The sequence below is a fragment of the Schistocerca cancellata genome, chromosome 10, assembly GCF_023864275.1.
Source record: "Schistocerca cancellata isolate TAMUIC-IGC-003103 chromosome 10, iqSchCanc2.1, whole genome shotgun sequence".
NCBI lineage: Eukaryota > Metazoa > Arthropoda > Insecta > Orthoptera > Acrididae > Schistocerca > Schistocerca cancellata.
This window is the reverse complement of record NC_064635.1, coordinates 8,390,150-8,414,032: the sequence shown is the minus strand read 5'-3', so window position 1 is coordinate 8,414,032 and position 23,883 is coordinate 8,390,150. Positions and strand designations below refer to the sequence as shown.

General features: G+C 44.8%; 1 non-coding gene across 1 annotated transcript; it reads right to left on the bottom strand.

The window, feature by feature from the left end:
• Positions 1 to 522: 522 nt before the first annotated feature.
• Positions 523 to 595, bottom strand: Trnav-cac (transfer RNA valine (anticodon CAC)). The gene has a single exon. It is a non-coding gene; the product is annotated as a tRNA-Val (tRNA).
• Positions 596 to 23,883: the final 23,288 nt, after the last annotated feature.

Below are 23,883 nucleotides of genomic sequence, written 5' to 3'. Positions count from 1 at the left end.
TTAGAACTACTTAAACCTAACTAACCTAAAGACATCACACACATCGATGCTCGAGGTAGGATTCGAACCTGCGACCGTAGGGCTCGCGCGGTTCCAGACTGAAGAGCCAAGAACCGCTCGGCCACTCCGGCCGGCGGAACCGAGGTGATGCAGAACTTTTTTGATGTGTGTAGTTTGATTTTTTGAGGTCGATTTTTCGAGGACTTCACTCCATAGTTTGGAGGTGCTTATTTTATGTGTAAAAGAAATCGCAGACGTTTACTATAGGAGCAATGCAGATAAAAACACATTATGGTTATAATATGGTTTACAATTTTACCATTAAGAATTTGATTGGAAGACTGTCATACATAATGAGACCTGAATAAAGGGAATAAGAGGAAATACGTATTGAAGGCTACTTTAAAACGATCACTTCATGTTCAAATTGATTAGGCATGGGAATTCAGAGTAGAATTTAGTTTTTTTTATATGAGTGCATTTTAGCAGCAACACGAAACTGCTTGCTAGAATTTAAAATGATGTTTCCGCCCGGGATCGAACCGGGGACCTTGCGCGTGTGAGGCGCACGTGATAACCACTACACTACGGAAACACACGTTTCTTGAGACAACATAATGAGTTCATACATCCAGCGCTTTCTACCTGCCTGCTGCACAGCGGGTTGAACCGGTTTCCGACGTTTGTGATCTCTCTCTCTCTCTCTCTCTCTCTCTCTCTCTGTAACTGTCACTTCTCACCTTCGTAACATGCCTTGTCCACGTCTCTTTTCTTCTGATGCGTAGATGGATTGATAGCCAACAGACGTGCGTTCGTACCGCATCGTCTAAGTGGAGCTGTTACAATAAATGAGAAAAAAAAGCAAAAACAATCTGGAGCACAATTTCTTTTATTACTGACTACCATCTTCAGTCAGCCCGTGCAAATGATCTTCAGTTTTAAGTTGCACAAGGAGAAAGTGGTCACCAATAAAATGAAAATGCCGTGAAAACCCCCGTATACTTTGCGCCGCAACGTGCAATTTGTCGACAGCGCTATGAGTGACATAAAACTAACGTAAAAATTCAGAGAGCATACTGGAGAAAAATTGTACAGTAGGCAATAAAAGGAATAGTGAGCCAGACGGTATTTCTTCCGTCAGTTATATCAACCGAGAACACGTCACCCAACCAACGGCGTTCATAACCGTAGACGTGGAATCTACACTGTCTCTCGCAGTAAGCTACAAACGGACGAAATCGTATCGAAGACATATCGGCCGAGTTTAATTCGGACGATATAGCATTCCCAAAAGATTTTGCAGTACATACTGTTCAGAAATAGAAGCGTTTTTGAAATACCCTTAGTGAATCGTTGAACATTTTCATAGCATATAGCTTATAGTCTATGGCTGTATATTTCCCCAACAAGGATGTTATGTTAATCGTACTGTCACCAAAGCGATCAAAAACCGGCAATCCATTAATGTATACATTTTTTTTCGTAGACAGCACAAGCCCTATACCAGTCGTCTTGTAGATTTTCTAGGTTTTCAAACTCACAGACAGCAGTTACCAACATTACGCGAGCGATATTTCATCGCGTTGCTGCAGTTCAATATTTTTATGAAAAGTTAGTCACAATAATTAAAATATGTAAGGAAATTTCCCGAGTAATACGACAAATCTAAGGTCTTACACAAGGATACTGTGTACAAACCACCCTGTTTAATACACTGAAGCGTCAAAGAAACTGGTATAGGGATGCCTATTCAAATACAGTTATGTAAACACGTAGAATACGGCGCTGCGGTCGGTAACGCCTATATAAGACAAGAAGTGTCTGGCGCAGTTGTTACATCGGTTACTGCTGTTACAATGGAGGGTTATCATCATTTATGGGAGTTTGAACGTGGCGTTACAGTCGGCGCAGGAGCAATGGGACACAGCATTACCGAGGTAGCGATGAAGTGGGAATTTCCCCGCACGACCATTTCACGAGTGTACTTTGAATATCAGGAATCCGGTAAAATATCAAATCTCCGACATAGCTGCGGTTGGAAAAAGATCCTGCAAGAATGGGACCAAAGACTACCCAAGAAACTAGTTCAACGTGACAGAGGTGCAACCCTTCCCCAGATTGCTGCAGATTTCAATGCTGAGCCATGAACAAATGTCAGCGTGCGAACTATTCAACGAGACATCATCGATATGGGCTTTCGGAGCCGAAGGCCCACTCGTGTACCCTTGATGAATGCACTACACAAAGCTTTACGCCTCGTCTGGATCCGTCAACAGCGATGTTGGACTGCTGATGACTGGAAACATGTTGCCTGGTCGGACGAGACTCGTTTCAAATTGTATCGAGCGGATGGCTGTGTACAGGTATGGAGACAACGTCATAAATCCATAGACGCTGCGTGTCATCATGCGACTGTTCAAGCTGATGGAGGCTCTCTAATGGTGTGGGGCGTGTGCAGTTGTAGTGATAGGAGACCCCTGATACGTCTAGATATGGCTCTGACATGTGACATGTACATAAGCATCCTGTCTGATCACCTGCATCCATCTATGTCCATTGTGCATTCCGACGGACTTGGGCAATTCCAGCAGGACAACGCGACACCCAACACGTCCAGAATTGCTGCAGAGTGGCTCGAGGTACTTTTCCGGTAGCCACCAAACTCCCCAGACATGAACATTTTTGAGCATATCGGAAATGTCATGCAACGTGCTTTTCGGAAGAGATCTCCACGCCCTCATCCTCTTAGGGATTTATGGACAGCCCTGCAGGATTTATGGTGTCAGTTCCATGCAGCATTACTTCAGACCTTAGTGGAGTCCATGCCACATCGTGTTGTGGCACTTCTGCATGCTGGAGGGGGCCCTACACGATATTAGGCAGGTGTACCAGTTTCTCTGGCTTTTGAGTGTATTATCCGAATAACGTGGTTAAAGAAAGGGTGGCAGTGCGTGGAGTCATGGCACAAGACACAGATCTATCGAGGTTACTATTCGCTAATGATAAATTACACTCCTGGAAATGGAAAAAAGAACACATTGACACCGGTGTGTCAGACCCACCATACTTGCTCCGGACACTGCGAGAGGGTTGTACAAGCAATGATCACACGCACGGCACAGCGGACACACCAGGGACCGCGGTGTTGGCCGTCGAATGGCACTAGCTGCGCAGCATTTGTGCACCGCTGCCGTCAGTGTCAGCCAGTTTGCCGTGGCATACGGAGCTCCATCGCAGTCTTTAACACTGGTAGCATGCCGCGACAGCGTGGACGTGAACCGTATGTGCAGTTGACGGACTTTGAGCGAGGGCGTATAGTGGGCATGCGGGAGGCCGGGTGGACGTACCGCCGAATTGCTCAACACGTGGGGCGTGAGGTCTCCACAGTACATCGATGTTGTCGCCAGTGGTCGGCGGAAGGTGCACGTGCCCGTCGACCTGGGACCGGACTGCAGCGACGCACGGATGCACGCCAAGACCGTAGGATCCTACGCAGTGCCGTAGGGGACCGCACCGCCACTTCCCAGCAAATTAGGGACACTGTTGCTCCTGGGGTATCAGTGAGGACCATTCGCAACCGTCTCCATGAAGCTGGGCTACGGTCCCGCACACCGTTAGGCCGTCTTCCGCTAACGCCCCAACATGGTGCAGCCCGCCTCCAGTGGTGTCTCGACAGGCGTGAATGGAGGGACGAATGGAGACGTGTCGTCTTCAGCGATGAGAGTCGCTTCTGCCTTGGTGCCAATGATGGTCGTATGCGTGTTTGGCGCCGTGCAGGTGAGCGCCACAATCAGGACTGCATACGACCGAGGCACACAGGGCCAACACCCGGCATCATGGTGTGGGGAGCGATCTCCTACACTGGCCGTACACCACTGGTGATCGTCGAGGGGACACTGAATAGTGCACGGTACATCCAAACCGTCATCGAACCCATCGTTCTACCATTCCTAGACCGGCAAGGGAACTTGCTGTTCCAACAGGACAATGCACGTCCGCATGTATCCCGTGCCACCCAACGTGCTCTAGAAGGTGTAAGTCAACTACCCTGGCCAGCAAGATCTCCGGATCTGTTCCCCATTGAGCATGTTTGGGACTGGATGAAGCGTCGTCTCACGCGGTCTGCACGTCCAGCACGAACGCTGGTCCAGCTGAGGCACCATGTGGAAATGGCATGGCAAGCCGTTCCACAGGACTACATCCAGCATCTCTACGATCGTCTCCATGGGAGAATAGCAGCCTGCTTTGCTGCGAAAGGTGGATATACACTGTACTAGTGCCGACATTGTGCATGATCTGTTGCCTGTGTCTATGTGCCTGTGGTTCTGTCAGTGTGATCATGTGATGTGTCAATAAAGTTTCCCCTTCCTGGGACAATGAATTCACGGTGTTCTTATTTCAATTTCCAGGAGTGTGTTTTGGGTAAAGATGACTATTATATAGAGGACATGAAGAAAATAATCATAGAAACATACGATAAGCATGGAGTAACAATGAATTTTTCTAAAACAAAAATATCTCCCTATCTGAAGTAAATTATATAATACACTACTGGCCATTAAAATTGCTACACCACGAAATTTAACCGACAGGAAGAAGATGCTGTGATATGCAAATGATTAGCTTTTCAGAGCATTCACACAAGGTTGGCGCAGGGGCGACACCTACAACGTGCTGACATGAGGAAAGTTTCCAACCGATTTCTCATACACAAACAGCAGTTGACCGACGTTGCCTGGTGAAACGTTGTTGTGATGCCTCGTGTAAGGAGGAGAAATGCGTACCATCACGTTTCCGACTTTGATAAAGGTCGGATTGTTGCCTATCGCGATTGCGGTTTATCGTATCGCGACATTGCTGCTCGCGTTGGCCGACATCCAAAGACTGTTAGCAGAATATGGAATCGGTGAGTTCAGGAGGGCAATACGGAACGCCGTGCTGGATCCCAACGGCCTCGTATCACTAGCAGTCGAGATGACAGGAATCTTATCCGCATGGCTGTAACGGATCGTGCAGCCACGTCTCGATCCCTGAGTCAACAGATGGAGACCTTTGCAAGACAAAAACCACCTGCAAGAACAGTTCGACGACGTTTGCAGCAGCATGGAGTATCAGCTCGGAGACCATCGCTGCGGTTACCCTTGACGCTGCATCACAGACAGGAGCGCCTGCAATGGTGTACTCAATGACGAACCTAGGTGCACGAATGGCAAAACGTCATTTTTCCGGATAAATCCAGGTTCAGTTTACAGCATCATGATGGTCGCATCCGTGTTTGGCGACATCGCAGGGAACTGATATTGGAAGCGTGTATTCGTCATCGCCATACTGGCGGATCACCCGGCGTGATGGTATGGTGTGCCATTGGATACACGTCTCGGTCACCCCTTGTTCGCATTGACGGCACTTTGAACAGTGGACGTTACATTTCAGATGTGTCGCGACCCGTGGCTCTACCCTTCATTCGATCCCTGCGAAACCCTACATTTCAGCAGGATAATGCACGACCGCATGTTACAGGTCCTGTACGGGCCTTTCTGGAATCAGAAAATGTTCGACTGCTGCCCTGGCCAGCACATTCTCCAGATCTCTCACCAATTAAATACGTCTGGTCAATGGTGGCCGAGCAACTGGCTCGTGACAATACGCCAGTTACTACTCTAGATGATCTGTGGTATCGTGTTGAAGCTGCATGGGCAGCTGTACCTGTACACGCCATCCAAGCTCTATTTGACTCAATGCCCAGGCGTATCAAAGCTGTTATTACGGCCAGAGGTGGTTGTTCTGGGTACTGATTTCTCAGGATCTATGCACCCAAATTGCGTCAAAATGTAATCAGATGTCAGTTCTAGTATAATATATTTGTCCAATGAATACCCGTTTATCAACTGCATTTCTCCTTGGTGTAGCAATTTTAATGTTCAGTAGTGTATTATCGTAGATGGAAATAGTATTGAGACGTGTGAAAGGTATAAATACCTGATAGTTACAATTTCAGATCAGGGTTGCAGTGAACAAGGAATATGAAGATTACAACACAGGCTAAACTAGCAATTAATATACCGAAATCCATCCATTAGTCACACAAAATTAAGGAAATGGTGATCCGAATCAATGATGCAAGACATTTGTCTCTATGGAGCGGCAACATCGGAAATGACAAAACATGATAGGCGGCGACCTGAATTCGTCGAAATTGGTTTTCTGAGAAGTTGGAATTTCCAAGCCAGAGAAGACCCAAAAAAAAAATCAAGATTTGAATCGAAAGCCGTTCATACATCACCGAAGTGCAAAAATTTGCGTTTTAAATAGTAGTGGTGTGTTATGGTATCGGCATGGCATTAGGGTATGAGCGATGACGGAACAATGTATTATGATGGCAGCCATTATGCAAGAGAAAAAGAAGATCCTGTGTAGAATGGAGAAACAAGCTGAGCGGGATATGCCACGAAAAAATTTGAAAAGAAAAGTATACTGATCGATAGGCTTGTATACGAGGTTGCGAGAAAGAGAGTGAATGTACATATGTCTTCGTCCTACCTACTTTCTGCACCGAGATACAGAGCTATGTTATTACGTGCGTGGAAAAGATATGGTTACGAAGTTTACATTCGTGTTCCATCATTTGATGATTCGATCATTACTGTGGCTTTTGACGTCGCACTACTGCAGGGCAGACACATCGCAAATTAAGCAGCACGCCGTCATGCCGCCTTCGCCCAGCGTACGTACCGTTACATTCCTCTGTGTTTTAATCGCTACTCAAACTCTGCATTTGCACTCCAGGGACGAATGCAGGAGGAGCGTATTATGTTCTCCGGTACGAGTCGTGAAGTATTGTCTGTGTTAACAGGTTTCGGACAAATCTCAGGCACGTACCTGGTGTTTTGGGTGCAGCGCTGCCGAACACGGCGTTGTGTCTGCGTGATGTACTGCAGACCACACTGGCATTCAGTGGCTGGTGTGGGGCAGAGCCGCTGGTTCCTTCAGTAGTGGATCTGAGTCGGCCGGCTTCACATCTGCGGAAGAAGCCGTGGGAAGTGGGCACTTCCAGTTGAAGTAGAAAGTTTTTAGCAGTTGTTTCGAGTACTGACATATCGAAATTAATGGGAAGACCTAAGTTAGGGAGTATTCTGGGTTGAACAGAAGAGAGTGTACGTGACGAGGCGTCCCCTTACGCAATTCACACGAACACCTAATGTTAGCGTGATACAATGGCATGTGGAATAATTTAGAAGCGTGGTTATTATACTTACTCATATGAAGCTACATGCTTCCAGGGACCTTCTCAAGTCACAGATCTGTGATGTATATATACAGACTGAAGCAACCAATGAAAATTTGTACCAAGGCCGGGATTCAAACCCGGCTCTCCTGATCACTAGGCAGATGCGCCGACCACAGTGGCTCTGCAGGCCTGCGTGGCCTACCCTTGTACCCCTCCCTCCTCAGTCCAATCTCTCATTCACACCTCTGCCGAGTTGGCTTTCTCCCTAAACCCCCCCCCCCCCCGCCCGGGTTCCCGGGTTCGATTCTCGGCGGGGTCAGGGATTTTCTCTGCCTCGTGATGGCTGGGTGTTGTGTGCTGTCCTTAGGTTAGTTAGGTTTAAGTAGTTCTAAGTTCTAGGGGACTTATGACCGCAGCAGTTGAGTCCCATAGTGCTCAGAGCCATTTGAACCATCCCTAAACCCCAACTGCTTTGCAGTGAGCTAGAGCGCAGGAGACTGGGTTTGAATTCTGGCCTTCGTACAAATTTTCATTTCCCGCTTCAATTTGCATATATACATCACAGATGTTTGAGACTTGAAAAGTCCTCTGGAACCATATACACTCCTGGAAATGGAAAAAATAACACATTGACACCGGTGTGTCAGACCCACCATACTTGCTCCGGACACTGCGAGAGAGCTGTACAAGCAATGATCACACGCACGGCACAGCGGACACACCAGGAACCGCGGTGTTGGCCGTCGAATGGCGCTAGCTGCGCAGCATTTGTGCACCGCCGCCGTCAGTGTCAGCCAGTTTGCCGTGGCATACGGAGCTCCATCGCAGTCTTTAGCACTGGTAGCATGCCGCGACAGCGTGGACGTGAACCGTATGTGCAGTTGACGGACTTTGAGCGAGGGCGTATAGTGGGCATGCGGGAGGCCGGGTGGACGTACCGCCGAATTGCTCAACACGTGGGGCGTGAGGTCTCCACAGTACATCGATGTTGTCGCCAGTGGTCGGCGGAAGGTGCACGTGCCCGTCGACCTGGGACCGGACCGCAGCGACGCACGGATGCACGCCAAGACCGTAGGATCCTACGCAGTGCCGTAGGGGACCGCACCGCCACTTCCCAGCAAATTAGGGACACTGTTGCTCCTGGGGTATCGGCGAGGACCATTCGCAACCGTCTCCATGAAGCTGGGCTACGGTCCCGCACACCGTTAGGCCGTCTTCCGCTCACGCCCCAACATAGTGCAGCCCGCCTCCAGTGGTGTCGCGACAGGCGTGAATGGAGGGACGAATGGAGACGTGTCGTCTTCAGCGATGAGAGTCGCTTCTGCCTTGGTGCCAATGATGGTCGTATGCGTGTTTGGCGCCGTGCAGGTGAGCGCCACAATCAGGACTGCATTCGACCGAGGCACACAGGGCCAACACCCGGCATCATGGTGTGGGGAGCGATCTCCTACACTGGCCGTACACCACTGGTGATCGTCGAGGGGACACTGAATAGTGCACGGTACATCCAAACCGTCATCGAACCCATCGTTCTACCATTCCTAGACCGGCAAGGGAACTTGCTGTTCCAACAGGACAATGCACGTCCGCATGTATCCCGTGCCACCCAACGTGCTCTAGAAGGTGTAAGTCAACTACCCTGGCCAGCAAGATCTCCGGATCTGTCCCCCATTGAGCATGTTTGGGACTGGATGAAGCGTCGTCTCACGCGGTCTGCACGTCCAGCACGAACGCTGGTCTAACTGAGGCGCCAGGTGGAAATTGCATGGCAAGCCGTTCCACAGGACTACATCCAGCATCTCTACGATCGTCTCCATGGGAGAATAGCAGCCTGCATTGCTCCGAAAGGTGGATATACACTGTACTAGTGCCGACGTTGTGCATGCTCTTTTGCCTGTGTCTATGTGCCTGTGGTTCTGTCAGTGTGATCATGTGATGTATCTGACCCCAGGAATGTGTCAATAAAGTTTCCCCTTCCTGGGACAATGAATTCACGGTGTTCTTATTTCAATTTCCAGGAGTGTAGTTTCATCTCATTGAAACACCATGCCTGTGTTTCAGACGGAATCCCCCGTTTCGTTCGATTCTGAGATGCTATTGCAGTGTAGCTGAGGAGCCTCTGCGATGCTGTTCAAGTTGGTGGGGCACACCGAGTGGGCTGACGTGTGATGAGGGAGGCGTGCTAGGGTACTCTGGTGTGTGCAGGTGTGCAGTGCCACTGTGCCAGGGTGGCGTACTGGCTAGAGGACCTGCCTAGTGGGCGGCGAAGTCGGGTTCGAATCCTGGCCTTGGTACAAATTTTCAGTCTGTATATATACATCAGCTTCTCTGGAATAAATGGATATTATTTTGCAATTGTATCATTGTGAATGAGGACATCAGTGACGTGTTTTCTTGTTTCGGTCTAAGGCGCTGCAGTCATGGACTGTGCGGCTGGTCCCGGCGAAGGTCCGAGTCCTCCCTCGGGCATGAGTGTGTGTGTGTGTGTGTGTGTGTGTGTGTGTGTGTGTGTTTGTCCTTAGGATAATTTAGGTTAAGTAGTGTGTAACCTTAGGGACTGATGACCTTAGCAGTTAAGTCCCATAAGATTTCACACACATTTGAACATTTTTTTTTCTTGTTTAAAGATTAATAAACAAAGGAAATGTTCAAAATGGTTCAAATGGCTCTGAGCACTATGGGACTTAAGATCTAACGTCATCAGTCCCCTAGAACTTAGAGAACTACTTAAACATAACTAACCTAAGGATATCACACACATCCATGCCCGAGGCAGGATTCGAACCTGCGACCGTAGCGGCCGCGCGGTTCCAGACTGAAGCGCCTAGAACCGCTCGGCCACACCGCCCGGCAAAGGAAATGTACATTGTTTTTTATTATAGAGAATTTTTCTCATCATTTGTCACAAATACGTGGCAGTTAATAACAGATACACGGTTTATTCCTTGTGTCGGACGTGGCCGGTTGCAAGTTTTCTGCCTTCAGATTACGATCGCCAAGTAATAGATAGATAGCAGAGCTGTAAAACTACCGAAGCATATTATAACCGTAGACAAAAGTAGTATTTATAGTACCTTTGGCCAGTTAAGATAGTAACCACGTTACCTGTAAGTTAGGTTTGATGCTTGTCTATTGGGCGTTACCTCATTTAGATCGCTTTGTTTGCGTATGCTTTAGTAGCTTTGGTCTATTAAGGTATTAACTGCGTTACGTGTAAGTTATGTCTATTGCAAGCCTAACAGGCGTTGCTTTATTTCGATAGCCTTGTTCGCGTATGCGATCAGTGTCTTACTACATTTCTCTAGAGTCTGGAAGTGGTGAACAATCTAGAAATTGCGTGAGGGTATATGAAGGGCCGCATAACCTATGGAACGTTTTTGTTCAACCTAAATATCTTCCTATCTATAACTTAAAAATAAGTTGTTGATGTTGATATTAGGTTTTATTCGAAATGTGCTGATCTGTAACGTGAAACAGAGGGTAGCTCATGTAAAAATTAATACAAAATACAGATTTTTCTGATAGCGTTAGAAAACGCAGTTTCCTAAAAACAGGTAAAATTAAAAAAAAAACACAAAACAGAAACGTATCAAATATTCCTTCAATACTTCGTCGAGGTTATATAAAACTTGTTCTATATTCACAAACGACTTTCGCAATTATCAATAACAACAGTACGCGCTTGCCTTTGATCATGATCGAAATTTTGGAAATTTGTTGTAAGGTCTTGTGGTACCAAACTGCTGAGGTCATCACTCCCTAAGCTTACACACTCTTTAGTGTAACTTAAACGAACTTACGCTGTGGACAACACAAACACCCATGCCCGAGGGAGGACTCGAATCTTCAACAGAGGGAGCCGCGCGGAGAGAGACAAGACACCATAGACCGTGCGGCTACCCCACGCCGCTTGATCATGATGGAGTACACAATAACAACAATAATTGTATAGATTTTTTAAGATTTTGGCACGTAAACTATGTTGTATGCTACTCTATCCTGTGCAAGCTTCTTCATCTCCCAGTACCTGCTGCAGCCTACATCCTTCTGAATCTGCTTAGTGTATTCATCTCTTGGTCTCCCTCTACGATTTTTACCCTCCACGCTGCTCTCCAATACTAAATCGGTGATCCATCGATGTCTCAGAACATGTCCTACCAACCGAGCCCTTCTTCTTGTCAAGTTGTGCCACAAATTTCTCTTCTCCCCAATTCTATTCAGTACCTCCCCATTAGTTATGTGATCTAACCATCTAATCTTCAGCGTTCTTCTGTAGCACCACATTTCGAAAGCTTCTATTCTCTTCTTGTCTAAACTATTTATCGTCCACGTTTCACTTCCATACATGGCTCCACTCCATACAAATACTTTCAGAAACGACGTAAACTATACTTACCAAAATTAAATGCCTTGGTTACATAGAAGTTACGCGATTAACTAATTTTTATTACTTATAAAACTGCAATTTATACTTTGTAATGATATAAAATACACCGCGGACTAACTCTGAACGACCTGTAGTTCTAATCATGTGCCAAACAAACAAAAAGCAAAGAGAAACCGTAGGTTACCAGTTTCTCTCAATCTCTCACACGTTCATTTACGTTTCTTTCCCTGTTAATGCTACCGATACTGCAGGTAATCCTACCATTTACTAAGCCAATAACGTATTGTACTGAAACTGCCGGACTGTAGTTTTTGTGGAGCGCAGATCTGCTAGTGGATAATTTAGATAGAAATTCTAAGTGATAGGTGTACATTTGACAAAGGAGATTTCATGAAGGAATACAGACATCTATGATTACTTACTATTGTACCCACAAGGTGAACTAGAACTCCACGGAAGAACCTACAGTGCTGACATTACTAACCAAAACAAGAAAACAGCGTCTGCTAAACGTGGTCTCTAAAACCCAAACCGTAACAGCTATGAGCACTTCTTCGGTAGAAGAGATGTTCACGGTAACGAAGATGAATCATTGCTCATAGCTCTTAAGGTATGCATTTTAGAACACATGTTTACTTGTCTTGGTCCATACTACCACCTTTGAAAGTTAGCAGGTGGAGTTCGGATTTCCATGCATATTGCGGGACTCTATTTTGAGGGAAATGTTCTAATTGGGCGAAATGTTTTAGCCTTTGCCAAAAGCATAAGGGCACCGAATCGTTACTTGAGTGTAGGGTATCTTGTTTAAGATCAGTTACATAGCCACTCAGCACGATTCTTCTCATCTGCAAAAGCTGAACGGTGATGTTGTTCGTGACGTCTTCAGTCGGAATCTGTACTGTGAAAATCTCTTCATCTCCTATCGCACCCTACAACTGGTTCAAATGGCTCTAAACACTATGGGACTTAACATCGAAGGTAATCAGTCCGTTACTTAAACCTAACTAAGCACATCACACACATCCATGCCCGAGGCAGGATTCAAACCTGCGACCGTAGCAGCAGCGAGGTTCCGGACTGAAGCGCCTAGAACCGTTCGTCCACAACTATTTGATCCTGATTACTGTATTCGAGCTTTGGTCTGCCTCTCTAATTTTTATCCCCTCGCCCTCCCCCACCCTCACACACACACACACACACACACACACACACACACACTTTCTTCCGTTACCAGATAGACGATTCCTTGACGTCTCACGATGTGCCCTACAAATGAGGTCCCTTTTTTGAGTCAGACTGTGCCACAGATTTTATTTTTCACCAGTTCGGTTCAGTACCTAATTCCTCGATCTATCAACATAATCGTGAACATTCCTCTGTAGTACAGCATTTCAAAAGCTACGATTCTCTTCTTGTTTGAAATGTTTATCGTCTACATTTCACTTCATACATGTAGCTTCAGAAAAGGAATCCTTAACGAAGAAATTCACATTAGTGTAACTTCTTCAGAAAGGCTTCTCTTGCCATTGCCCATCGGCAGTTTTTATAGCTTCTACTTAGTCTGTCATTAGTTATTTACCTACGCAAATAGCAAAACACATCTACTACTTTTTCTCTCTCATTGCGTAATCTAATTGCCTTACTACAGCCTGATTTAATTACATGAACGTGCAGCTGGATCAAGGAGTACGCTCCACTCCACAACATACAATATATCGTCCCTGTCTCCTTACTTGTGTCGATAATTACTCGCATGAACACGTTTTTGTGAGTCATCCGTCCTCTGACTCGTTTGATGCGGACCGCCAACCTCTTCATCTCAGAGCACTACTTCCAACCTACGTCCTCCACTATTTGCTCGATGTATTCCAAACTCGGTCTTCCTCTACAGTTTTTGCCCCCTACAGCTCCCTCTAGTACCACGGAAGTGATTCCCTCATGTCTTAACAGATGTCCTAGAATACTGTCCCTTCTCCTTGTCAGTGTTTTCCACATGTTACTTTCCTCTTCGATTTTACGCAGAACCTCCTCATTCCTTACTTTATCAGTCCACCTAATTTTCAACATTCTTCTGTAGCACCACATCTCAAATGCTCCGATTCTCTTCTGTTCTGGTTTTCCCCACAGTCCATGTCGCACTACCATATAATTCCGTGCTCCATACGTATATTCTTAGAAATTTCTTCCGCAAATTCATGCCTATCTTTGATACTAGTAGACTTCTCTTGGCCAGGAATGCCCTTTTTGCCATTACTATTTTGCTTTTGATGGCCACTTCGCTCCGTCGGTCACTGGTTATTTTGCTGCCTAGGTAGCAGAATTCCTTAACTTCATCTACTTCGTGACCTTCAATCATTATGTTAAGTTTCTCACTGTTCTCATTGTTAATACTTCTAATTACTTTCCTGTTTCTTTGATTTACTCTCAATTCGTGTTATGTACTCATTAGACTGTCCATACTATTCAGGAGATCGTGTAATTCTTCTTCACTTTTGCTGAGGATAGCAATGGCATCAGGGAATCGCATCACTGATATCCTCTCACCTTGAATTTTAATGTCACTCATGAACCTTACTTTTATTTCCGTCATTGCTTCTTCGATGTGCAGATTTAACAGTGCGGGGGAAAGACTACATCACCGTCTTACACCATTTCTAATCCGAGCACTTCGTTCTTGATCGTCCACTCTTATTATTCCCGTCTCTCCCTATAGCTTACCGCTATTTTTCTCAGAATTTCGAACACCTTGCACCATTTTACATTGTTATTCTTGTCAGAAACATGGATGCATGAGCTGTTAAGCTGACTGTACGATAATTGTCGCACTTGTCAGCTGTTGCAGTGTTCGTAATTGTATGGATAATGATTTTCCAAAAGTCAGATGGTAGCTTGTTACAGAACCCTATTAGAATTGCCCAGTGTACAACAGTGCTACGGTGAGACGAAATAGATACCTACGTAGCTATATTGTTGCAGTGCTAATAAAAATGTTCTGTTCGACCTGATTTCAAAGCAGAAATGCTTTTAAGTATTTGATAAAAATTACTTTCATTTTTGTCAAGGAACACATGTCAAGATATCAGTGTTAATGCAAGCTACAGCTTTGAAATCTATTTTCTCTCAAATTGTCACTATAATCGATCTTGCTTTAGTGCATTGAATTTTAACTATTTGGTGAATCTGTTTGAAATTAGTTACTATAATTATTTTGAAGGGCGAAGTCCGCAAATCGTAAATGTTTCCAATATTTATGTAATGCCTGCCTGTGCGCCATTACAACAAACGAAAGGCATATTGCCAAAAGAATCTCTGTACCAAATGGGTTTATTGTTAGGGATGGAGGGATAAAAAAAAGCGAAGAGACGATTACTTTTAATATATATATATATATATATATATATATATATATATATATATATATATATATATATATATTATTATAAAGCAGCACTTACATACATAAGCTGTACAGAAATTGTTTGTAACCTTTCGCTTCCAGAAGAAAAGTGTAAAGGATTCTTGTTTACGTCAAGACACTGAATTTTGTAAGTGAGCTTTTAGGGTGTGACTTCTGTGGACTATCACAATACACAGATAACACATTATTACGATTTTTTTTTTACACAGAAATTAACGAAATTCAGTCACCTTTTGCCCTTAACATGAAATTTATGTAGATCGGTGGGTAAGCGGCGTTTTTAGATTAATACGCAGTTTTTCTTTTTCTTTTGTTTTTCGACTTGTTTCACGAGACAGTTTCAATAGAAATTTTCGATGTGCCGGCACAACACCGTGATGTACATTTTGAGCAGGGGTGGTACGCGTAGTTCCAGTTCCTGGAGACAAATTTTGAAATTGGATTTTTTTTTTCGGCTACTTCCAGAATCGCCACCGACGATATCTGCAGAGCTCAAACGGAGAGAGCGAGCGGTGGCGTGCTGGGACTTTTTGCCAGACCGCCCGCCCTCGTTACGCGCTACTCGCTACACCCCCGTGTCCAGTACGCTTCTTGCGTCCGCGGGCCATCCATCTCCTGAAGACAGGTCGGCTGCCGTGGGCCGAGCCGTATGTTAATCGCGGTCTCAACTCATGCGCCGTTCTTGCTGCGTCCTTCTCCTCTGGACAGCGTCTCCTCACGTGCGAGAGATTCTGCTGTGTCGGCTACGAGGACTTTCACCCTAATAGATGAATAATACACTTCAGGGCTTTATAAGGAAAGAGCCAGGGGGTAGGGGTGGAGGGGCTAATGGCGGTGCTGAGGGCGTATCACTGAGGAGCCGACCAGTAGTAATCATTCCAAGTGCACGTGTAGTGTGGCCAACAAACAAAAACGACTTGGAATGGGAGGCGGAACATGACTGAAGAGAATTACTGTAATATCGTACTTGAAAATCATAGTGTATCGTGAAACTAAGCCATAACATAAAAGTTACGTTCACGATAACAAATGATCTCTACAAAAAAACAGAATAAAAGAAAACTTACATACAAAGCTGGTCTCATTCAAGTTCGTTCTACAGCAGAAGCAAATAAATACATGAATACCGATTACGTTATTGTACATCGATGTAACAATACGTAGAAAGATTCTTCATCAAAATTTCATAACTACATTTGTAGCATTTTCTTAATTTTAGTGCAAACCTTATTTCTTCTATAAATCATTAATACACAACACTGAAATTGTTACACTGAGTATTTAATACAAAGCGATTGCCCACTCCGGAGTACCGCAACAGTCACTGCCAGCCTCTGGCGCGCTACTCTTGCTACTCTTGCTACTCTTGCTACTCTTGCTACTCCCGAGCAACAAGTGCCCGATACTGCGCCACTCGACCAAAGCTCTCTGCCACACGTACTCTGCCTCAGTGACAGCTGCCTCGCATCGTTCTTCCACACATACATCTTTGTAATCGACATATCGCTAATGCTCTTGCATAATACGTTATAACTTACAATTTTCATTATATATACGTGTTTCAACGGTCAATGCTTTCGCGGAAAAACGTTTGCGGTTGCCTACGGAACCGTGACTGTATGAAGGCGTGCACCTCTTCGCCCAAAGCAAATCGTCCATCCTCTGCTCCCTGACTTCCTGGAACACGACGCCGCAGTGAACGCTCAGCGGTGAGTGGACACTCTGTAAAAACTGGACAGCGGCCCCAAGTCGAAACGATGAGGAGTGTTTGCGAACAGCGTCGTTATATTGCAAGATAATACCTGACCATGTGTTGCCAAGGTCGTTTCTAGTACGCTGCAGAAGTTTCGGTGGCAAGCCCTTACACATTCTCGTCACTCCGTATCCCTCCCCACACGATTTCCACGTTTCTGGAGCCCTGAAAGGACACGCAAGTGGCAGGCGACTTCCTTCCGACGAAGACGTACATGCCTGGGTATAATCATGTTCCCATAGGCAATAGCGTACATTTTTCCATGAAATCATTCACCGTCTTGTCTCACGGTGGAATAAATTTATTAACACTTATGGCGATTCTCTATGAAAAAATTAAATGCCACATGTCTTGTTTTCATTTGACTACCCCTCATAATTATTAACCGAATTCAGAAATTTAATGCTACACCTAAATCTGCACAGATACTCCGCAAGCCATCGTACGGCGCGTGCCGGAGGGCACCCTGTACCAGTACTGTACTGGTCACTTCCTTTCCTGTTCCACGCGCAAACAGAGCGAGGGAGAAACGACTGTGTGTACGCCTCCGTATGAGCCCTAATTTCTCGTATCTGATGCTTGTCCTTATGCACTACGTACAGGGTGTTTCAAAAATGACTGGTATATTTGAAACGGCAATAAAAACTAAACGAGCAGCGATAGAAATACACCGTTTGTTGCAATATGCTTGGGACAACAGTACATTTTCAGGCAGACAAACTTTCGAAATTACAGTAGTTACAATTTTCAACAACAGATGGCGCTGCGGTCTGGGAAACTCTATAGTACGATATTTTCCACATATCCACCATGCGTAGCAATAATATGGCGTAGTCTCTGAATGAAATTACCCGAAACCTTTGACAACGTGTCTGGCGGAATGGCTTCACATGCAGATGAGATGTACTGCTTCAGCTGTTCAATTGTTTCTGGATTCTGGCGGTACACCTGGTCTTTCAAGTGTCCCCACAGAAAGAAGTCACAGGGGTTCATGTCTGGCGAATAGGGAGGCCAATCCACGCCGCCTCCTGTATGTTTCGGATAGCCCAAAGCAATCACACGATCATCGAAATATTCATTCAGGAAATTAAAGACGTCGGCCGTGCGATGTGGCCGGGCACCATCTTGCATAAACCACGAGGTGTTCGCAGTGTCGTCTAAGGCAGTTTGTACCGCCACAAATTCACGAAGAATGTCCAGATAGCGTGATGCAGTAATCGTTTCGGATCTGAAAAATGGACCAATGATTCCTTTGGAAGAAATGGCGGCCCAGACCGGTACTTTTTGAGGATGCAGGGACGATGGGACTGCAACATGGGGCTTTTCGGTTCCCCATATGCGCCAGTTCTGTTTATTGACGAAGCCGTCCAAGTAAAAATAAGCTTCGTCAGTAAATCAAATGCTGCCCACATGCATATCGCCGTCATCAATCCTGTGCACTATATCGTTAGCGAATGTCTCTCGTGCAGCAATGGTAGCGGCGCTGAGGGGTTGCCGCGTTTGAATTTTGTACGGATAGAGGTGTAAACTCTGGCGCATGAGACGATACGTGGACGTTGGCGTCATTTGGACCGCAGCTGCAACACGGCGAACGGAAACCCGAGGCCGCTGTCGGATCACCTGCTGCACTAGCTGCGCGCTGCCCTCTGTGGTTGCCGTACGCGGTCGCCCTACCTTTCCAGCACGTTCATCCGTCGCGTTCCCAGTCCGTTGAAACTTTTCAAACAGATCCTTTATTGTATCGCTTTTCGGTCCTTTGGTTACATTAAACCTCCGTTGAAAACTTCGTCTTGTTGCAACAACACTGTGTTCTAGGCGGTGGAATTCCAACACCGGAAAAATCCTCTGTTCTAAGGAATAAACCATGTTGTCCACAGCACACTTGCACGTTGTGAACAGCACACGCTTACAGCAGAAAGACGACGTACAGAATGGCGCACCCACAGACTGCGTTGTCTTCTATATCTTTCACATCACTTGCAGCGCCATCTCTTGTTGAAAATTGTAACTACTCTAATTTCGAAAGTTTGTCCGCCTGAAAATGTACTGTTGTCCCAAGCATATTGCAACAAACGGTGTAGTTCTATCGCTGCTCGTTTAGTTTTTATTGCCGTTTCAAATATACCGGTCATTTTTGAAACACCCTGTATGTTGCAGACAGCAGAATCGCTCTGCAGTCAGCTTCAAATGCCGATTCTCCAAATTTTCTCAATTGTGTTTCTCGGAAAGAACGTCGCCTTTCCTCCAGGGATTCCCATTTCATTTCCCGAGGCATGTCCGTAATATTTACGTGTTCTTGAAACCTACCAGTAACAAATCTAGCAGCCCGCCTCTGAAATCGTTCGACGTCTCTCTTCAGTCTGAGAGAAGTATGGGCTATGACAGCAGACGGCTGACGTGAGCGCCATTGCTAAGAGCACAGCATCTCTTCTGGATTCGTGACCCAATCGGTTGAACGCTAGACGATTGGAAAACCGTCTAGCTGATGGTGGCTCCATAATAGTGTGGGCTGTTTTAACATGGAATGGACTGGTATTCTGGTCCAAGTGAAGCAACCATAGACGGAAAATGAAACTTTCCTGGCAGATTAAAACTGTGTGCTCGACCGAGACTCGAACTCGGGACCTTTGCCTTTCGCGGGCAAGTGCTCTACCATTTTTTTTAATTTTTTTTTTTTGTATCCAATGTCAGGCTTACCACCTTTGCTGACATACATGTTGTTGTACTATCGCATAAATAGTGTCTACAAAGTCCATATGTTGGCTAATTAGAAAATTAATTAATTAAGGAAATAAATAAAACTGAAAATGCTCAAATGAAAGACATGAAGACATTGCGGATAGTAGAAATACAAAAGAAACATGCTCCTGTAGCATTGAAATGAAATTCGTGCCGGGGGCGACACCTGCTCACGACCCGACGTTCGATAGAGCAAGAGAGCCATCTATCGACTCGTTCTCCAGACGTTGGTGTAAGACTGGGTCGTCTTCTCGAAATTAACTAAGGGTCCGTAAGTGTGATCGATGTCAATCTCGGCTTCTTCGTCTATCTCATCTCTCACCCGTCACACCCCATCTGGCCGTCGGGTCGGTAAATGTAAGTCGCAAGTAGTTAGCGAAGTCTTGCCTATATTTCTTATGCTGTTGCAGCTTCGTGTGCCCATCCAGGAGAAAATGCCAAAAATCAATTTTGTCCTTTTCCGATTCGTTATATACGTAGCCCACCACCATTCCCCGCACCCATGTCACTGCATTGGTGTTTTGGACCGGGAAATAAGATTCTTGGGGGAAAAAAAGTGTGTCTGATGAAATTGTGTGAGGGGCGGAGCGTAACAGGAACGCCAATATCTGTTGTGCCAAGTGCCACACTGGAGCCGTCCCACTACATGCTAAACGATGTTGATCAGTGTACCATCTGAGCTACCGAAGCGCGACTCACGCCCGGTACTCACAGCTTTACTTCTGCCAGTACCTCGTCTCCTACCTTCCAAACTTTACAGAAGCTCTCCTGCGAACCTTGCAGCACTAGCACTCCTGAAAGAAAGGATACTGCGGAGACATGGCTTAGCCACAGCCTGGGGAAAATGGTTATGTTCGGCTACTTAGACTTCACGTTCCCAAACAACGATGGACTTTTTATGGCTGACAGCGCGCCTTGTCACTGGGCCACAATTCGTTGCGACTGGTTTGAGGAACATTCTGGAGTATTCGAGCGATTTGGTCACCCAGATCGCCCGACATGAAGCACGTCTAACATTCAGCGGACGTAATTGAGAGCTCTGATCGTGCACAAAATCCTGCTCCGGCGGCAGTGTAGCTCAGTATACTTGCACGTGACGTCCAGCGACTTGTTGATCCATGCCGCGTCGAGTTGCTGCGCTACGCGTGGCGAAAGGATGTCCAACACGATATTAGAAGATACGCCATGGCATTTTTCACCCCGGTGTATGGTTACGGTATAGTTTGACTTCGAGCAAACAAGAATGGTCAGAATTTGCCTCAGACAGCAACTGGAGAATTCACTCTAAATGCCATAGGAAGTTGAATCACAATCCCAGTCGTTTTAACAATTCATTTCAAAGTTAGTCGTGAACAATGCGATGCAGCACATCCAAGCATGAGGACATGGTGTGACTGTTGGGTGAAGGTCAGCGTGGAAGCTTGTAGAGCAATACCTGGAGGTAAAAACTTCAGCTGATGTCAGCGGGCTCAGGGAACACATCGTTAGAACTAAATGATGGAGAAGGACTGTAGCAGAGAGGGACGAAAGTTACTAATGTGGTTTAGAGCCACACAGGGTTGTGATGTTATCAGAAGCAGAGAATAGAGTGGGTACAGCCAAATAAGTTTATTCAGCAATTGGCAGTAAAATAGATCACGTTTCCGTATGTAGCATAAAGCACGAGCACCTAAGAACAATACTGACAAAAAGTCAGTCGCTTTTACTGTCAACAGAGATGCTGTAAAAGTTTAAATGCGTGTGTTCTGAAATGTTCAGTTTGTTTCTGGTTTCAGCGAAATGATAAAATGGTTGAGCGAACGTACCATGCCAGCATCTTTTTACTAAATAGCACCGTGTGAAAGAAAGAAAAGAAATGAACTATTATCTGTGGACCTTCTTTTTTTTTACTGCAGAAAACAGACCTAAAGTTTTTAGAGAGTGGACTCTGTGACACGTAGCTGTACATACATTTTTCGTGCATTATATATCTACCTTATTTTTTTCAATATCTTGAAAGGTGGCTACACTGAGTCACAGCGTCAGAGATTGCACCAAAGATTATTATTCCGCCGCCTCCATTGGTGCAGTAGTAGTTCAGAGTAGAGATGGGCAAACTGAAACACGTAAATGTTTCGAAACAAATGAAACAGTACAATATAATGTTTCGATACGGTGTTTCGAAACGGTGAAACAGTTTGTGTTTTGTAATCTAATAAACCTACACATTTTATCATCTTGAATGTCTTCTGTATAAGTACGTCCATATAAACACAAATGAGGTGCGAGAGCGCTAATCATATCGCAGAAAGTATGAAACTATCACTTAGGCGTCTTGGCAGTTTCGTATTTCCTGCAGCAAATGCGCTGCTTTTGTTTCATGTGACTTTCATACTTTTCAATTGGCTGAGGAAAGCCTTCGCTGAAGACAGAAGAACCACCACGAACGGAACTGGAGGTGGGAGCAAACTGCAGAAACAACAGATATGCTACTGGGATTCCCACATTCCATTAGTATGGCTAATATACCCATCCTGCTAATTTCCATGCACACAAAGGGAATCATTGTGGATTATAGACACAGTGACTATAGACTCACAAATAACGCCAAATAATTTCAAAATATAACAGAAAATTTTTTTTGTGTTTCAAGGTGTTTCGAACCGTTACTATAAATTTACGATGCTTCCCGTTCACCATTACACTATCAGTGATATGTCAAACAGATTGTTTGCAATTATACCTACATCAAATTTATGTACATGTCTAATAACTGTCATTCTATGCCTTTTTTTATTTAAAATGTTGTAGTCTTACTTGCGTTTCTTAATATGATTACTGTACATGAACAGAGAAGCGTATGTTATAAAAAAAGTGTAATTTAACTGAATGATTTTCACATATTTATTATTTTGAATGTGAATAGTATGCGTTGTTTTATTGTTTGGTTAGTGTTTATAAAGCAGATGTAACGCCATTTCGGAATAGGACAGTCAGCTAGAAACGAAGCTTTATTTTCGGATATCTTAAGCTTCATGCTATTGCTTGTCTAAAGATTTCGACACTCTTGAAAGTGTTTCATGAAGTGGTATGTTGTGTTTCAGTACCTGTGCCGAGCCCGAATCTCGTCCGACACCGAGCGGAATGAAACATCACTGTTTCGATACAATTACTCCGTTCCAGGCGCAGGTGGACTGATACAGTCGTATTTAGAAACAACGATACAGTTTCTGTGTCTGGCTCGAGATCCGAGACAGGGGCGGAATGAAACACCACTGTTTCGGAACAGTGAACCATAGCCATTCCGAAACACTGAAACAGTTCCAGGTATCGATACACTGTATCGAAACATAGAAACAGTGGCCAAGTCTAGTTCAGAGGTTGTCGTGAGCAGTGCTTGCTGAGAGGATGTCGAGAGCAGTACTAGTTCAGAGGATGTCGTGTGCAGTAGTTGTTCTGTTGGGCGAGACAGCAGATGCTGTTCGGTTGGTGTATTGTATAGATGGAAGATGTTGCAATGATCACAGTGTATTTTTCGTCAATATATATGGAGGTAACAAAAAAAAATTTGCCTCTTGGTCACAGATTCAGTCAACAAAGCATCTGGCTTGTGTTCATGTATTAGACTTGTAATTCTGGTTTCTATGTGCAATTATAGTATTTCTAGTTTTTCAATTAGTTCATTGTAAATGGTGTTTAAAATTTCTTGCCGTATTAAGGAAGAACCGTGCCAAATGCATGTACGTTGAGTCACACTACCACACACAGAACAGTTACACTTGTGCTTTGTTGTTTCGTAGCTTTTATAGTTGCTGGGGACTTAACACAATTGATTAATTAACGGAAATTTCCTTTCATTCTTTATTGTCATTTTATACAGTCAGATTGCGTACTAGTACTACTCAGGGCCAACCGGTTACGTGACTTCGAAACCGGACACACAGCTACTGAAATTATTGCATAATAATTAAGCCCCCACGCAATCTTTCTCGGAAATTTTCTTTTCTAGTTTTATCCAGTTTGAGTTCAGTTATTGCACTCCAGTAAACACCCGATTCATTAAAGAACTACCATGTGTAAAATAACGTAACTTAAAACGTCAAATTACTTTACAAATGGGTTAATGTGTGAAATGTTTGACGTTTAGCATGTAACCGAGGGAATTCTAAGTTTGTTTGAAATCTTTAAGTGCTCTCATTACGAAACATTGGGTGAATGTGTCCTGCCCAATTCATGCTCCATTTGAAGCAAAACCATGGTTTTTTATTCAGTATTAATGTAGTCACATCTCCTGAACTATGTGTCACACAATGATATAATTTTGCAGGAACACTGAGTGGTAAATTTGACACTGTTTGTTAATTATATTGCGAACAGAA